Consider the following 3,915-nt stretch of genomic DNA (forward strand, 5'->3'; position numbering starts at 1 on the left):
GACACAAGGGAGTTTCCAAGTAAATGACAAGTTCCAGAAGTACTTTTCCTGTCTAGTTTGCATCCGGCAAAGTCTGAATCTGAGTAACCAACTAAAGTGCAAGTTGATCCCTTAGGATACCACAAGCCTAAACTCTTAGTTCCTACTAGATATCTGAAAATCCTCTTAACTGCACTAAGGTGAGACTCTTTAGGATTTGATTGGTATCTTGCACACATGCAAACACTGAACATGATGGCAGGCCTGCTTGCTGTAAGATAGAGCAATGATCCTATCATACCCCGAACCTAGTAACATCTACAGGTTTACCTTTCTCATCTCTGTCTAAGTAATTTCCTTGACTCATGGGAGTATCAATGGACTTAAGGTTTTCAAAACTAAATTTCTTTATCAAATCATTACAGTATTTAGTTTGACTAATGAAAATGCCTTGCTTGCTTTGGTTAATTTGAAATCCCAAGAAATAAGATAGTTCACCCATCATTGACATTTCAAATTTACCTTTCATTAAATTTTCAAAATCTTTGCACAACTTATTGTTAGTAGATCCAAATATTATGTCATCAACATACACTTGGACCAGCAAGATATCATTTCCAGTAGTCTTTGTGAAAAGGGTCTTGTCAACATTTCCTCTTAAAAAGTTTTGTTGAATAAGGAAATTGCTGAGCTTCTCATACCAAGCTCTTGGAGCTTGTTTCAACCCATAGAGGGCCTTTGATAGCTTATACACATGATTAGGAAAATCAGGATTTTCAAAACCAGGTGTTTGGCTAACAAAAACTTCCTCTTGAAGGTCACCATTGAGAAAGGCACTTTTCACATCCATTTGATAAAGATTAAAGTCCATTATACAAGCATAAGCCAATAAAATTCTTATGGCTTCTAATCTAGCTACAGGGGCATAGGTTTCATCAAAATCTATTCCCTCCTCTTGACTATAACCCTTGGCTACTAGTCTAGCTTTGTTCCTTGTTATCACACCATTCTCATCCAACTTGTTTCTGAACACCCATCTGGTTCCTATGACATGCTTACCCTCTGGCCTAGGTACTAAACTCCACACCTTGTTTCTCTCAAACTGGTTTAACTCCTCTTGCATAGCAAGTATCCACTCACTATCTAACAGGGCTTCCTTAATGTTCTTAGGTTCAATCTGAGACACAAAGGCTGTAAAGTTACAAAACTGACTAAGGTTTCTCCTAGTTGCAACACCTTTAGAGATATCGCCTATAATGTTGTCTAAAGGGTGGTTTCTGTTGAACTTCCATTCCTTAGGCAACTCACAGGTTTCTATAGGTTCTACAGGGTCTGCACTAGTTGGAGGGTCAGCTATAGGTTGTTCTAGTGGTTCAGATTCTACAACATCATCCAAAATGTCAATAACCTTAGAAGGAGTTTTGTTCAAGTTTTCTGTAAATAATTCATCAAACTTTACATGAACTGACTCTTCTATGGTCTTTGTTCTTTTGTTGTAGATTCTATAGGCCTTACTAGTTTGGGAATATCCTAAAAAGATACCTTCATCTGCCTTAGGGTCAAACTTTCCTAGGTGTTCTTTGCCATTGTTCAACACAAAGCACTTACAACCAAAGATTCTAAAGTAGGAAAGGTTTGGTTTTCTACCCTTGTAAAGCTCATAGGGTGTTTTCCTAAGCAGGGGCCTAATGAGAACTCTATTTACAACATGAGTGGCTGTACTAATTGCATCTGCCCAAAAGTACTTAGGTAGGTTGGAGTCCTTAAGCATGGTCCTAGCTAACTCTTCTAGGGATCTATTTTTCCTCTCCACTACCCCATTCTGCTGTGGTGTCCTAGGGGCTGAATAGATGTGGTTGATTCCATTTGATTCACAATAATTTTGAAAAAGATCATTTTGGAATTCACCTCTGAGGGAAAATAAGTTTTAATTAGTTTGCTTCTCTCACAGGAGTCACAAAGCCTATCCTTAGTAAACTTCTTGTTAGGGAGACCTATAACTAGCTGTTTACTGACCAGTCTATTCAAATGATCTATATGAATATGCGCTATACGTTTATGCCATAACCAAGTCTCATCTGAATTAGATAACAAGCAACATATAGTACTTGGCAAAGAATTAAAATCTAACATATAAATGTTATTAATTCTATCACCAACTAACTTTATGTGTTTGTCATCTTTATGCTCAATAATACAAGATTGTGATGAAAAACTTACTTGAAATCCTTTATCACAAAGTTGGTTGATACTTAACAGATTGTGTTTTAGCCCTTCTACATACAAGACATTTTTGATTACTGCAGTTGACTCATTGCCTATGTCACCAATTCCAATAATCTTTCCTCTATTGTTGTCACCATATTTGACAAAACCTCATTCCTTTAATGTCAAAGACAGGAATTTGGATTTGTCTCCTTCATGTGCTTTGAGCATCCGCTAGCTAAATACCAAGAATGCTTAGTGGATGTCAAGCACACCTGCAAGATTAGGTTAGTGTCAAACACAGATTTCTTTTTCAAACATTTGTTTCTTTGCTATCCAAACTTGCTTCCATCCTCTATTGGCAAGTTTTTTAAATTTGCAATTTGAAACAAAACGTCCCTTTCTGCAACAGAAGTGACATGTACCATCAAAGGATGAATGTTTGTTTGGTTTAGTAAAGATGTCATACATATTCCTTGAAGTAACAGATTTATGACTATGTTTGACATTTCTGGTTTGCATATAACCAATACCATATCTAGTGTTATTCCTTTTAACATGCATATTGGGTTTATATCCTAGACCAGATTTTTCGTTAACATGTCTCTGGTTGCTAAGTATGACATTCAATTTATCTTCACTACTAGCAAACTTCAATAAATTAGATTTTAATGATGCAACATTTTTTTCAAGTTCAATGCATCTTGCAGATTTGTCATGTGAATCCCTTTTCAGTTGTTCATACAAAATTTCAATTTCCTTATGATCATTTTTCATTTGCTCAAGCATTTTCTTTGTACTTATCAACTATTTAATAGAATTCATATACTCATCATGCAGATCATTGAAAGCTTCTTGTAGTTCATCATAAGATGGATTAGATTGAGAGTTTACCTCATTTTCAGATTCTGAGTCTGTGTTTGGCATAAGACATAAATTTGCTTCTTCTTCTTCTGAAGAGGCAGAGGATTCTTCGTTGTCATTCCATGCAACATATGCTTTTCTGGTTTTGGTAGCTGGTTCCTTGCCTTTAGTTTTTGTAGCTCTATTTTTGTTTTGCAACTTGTAACGCTCAGACTTTATGCGACCTGTTTTACCGCACTCATAACAGGTGATTGTTTTGTTGTCACTAGTCTTAGAACTGGATGGCTTTCTGAATTTGTTGTCTTTCTTTTTCAGAAATTTCTTAAACTTTTTGACAAGTAAACCAATCTCAGGCTCTTCGTCAGTCTCACTGCTTGACTCATCTGAGCAACTGTCTTGTTCAGTTTTTGATTGATGCGTTTGGGCTTTCAAAGACAGTTCTTTCTTTTTCGTGCTATCTTGCTCTGACTCATCTAGTCTATGCAACTCCATTTCGTGCTCCCTGAGCTTCCCAAACAGTGTTGCAATGGTCATTTTTGCTAGATCTTTTGATTCAGCAATAGCAGTTATTTTGGGCTGCCATTCTCTTGTTAAACACCTCATGATTTTTCCAATTTGCTGTTCATTTTCTACATGTTTTCCCAGGGCATGAAGGTTGTTTATGATGTGTGTAAACCTAGTATGTAGATCACTTATTGATTCATCTTTCTTCATGCTAAACAATTCGCATTCATGCATGAGTGTATTAACTCGAGCTCTTTTCACATATGTGGTTCCTTCATGTGTCTGTTGAAGAGTGTCCCACATCTCTTTAGCAGTCTTGCAGTTTGAGACCCTGAAAAATTCATCAGCTGATAATGCAGAGGT

Source organism: Cicer arietinum, chromosome 5 (genome assembly GCF_000331145.2).
Source record: "Cicer arietinum cultivar CDC Frontier isolate Library 1 chromosome 5, Cicar.CDCFrontier_v2.0, whole genome shotgun sequence".
NCBI lineage: Eukaryota > Viridiplantae > Streptophyta > Magnoliopsida > Fabales > Fabaceae > Cicer > Cicer arietinum.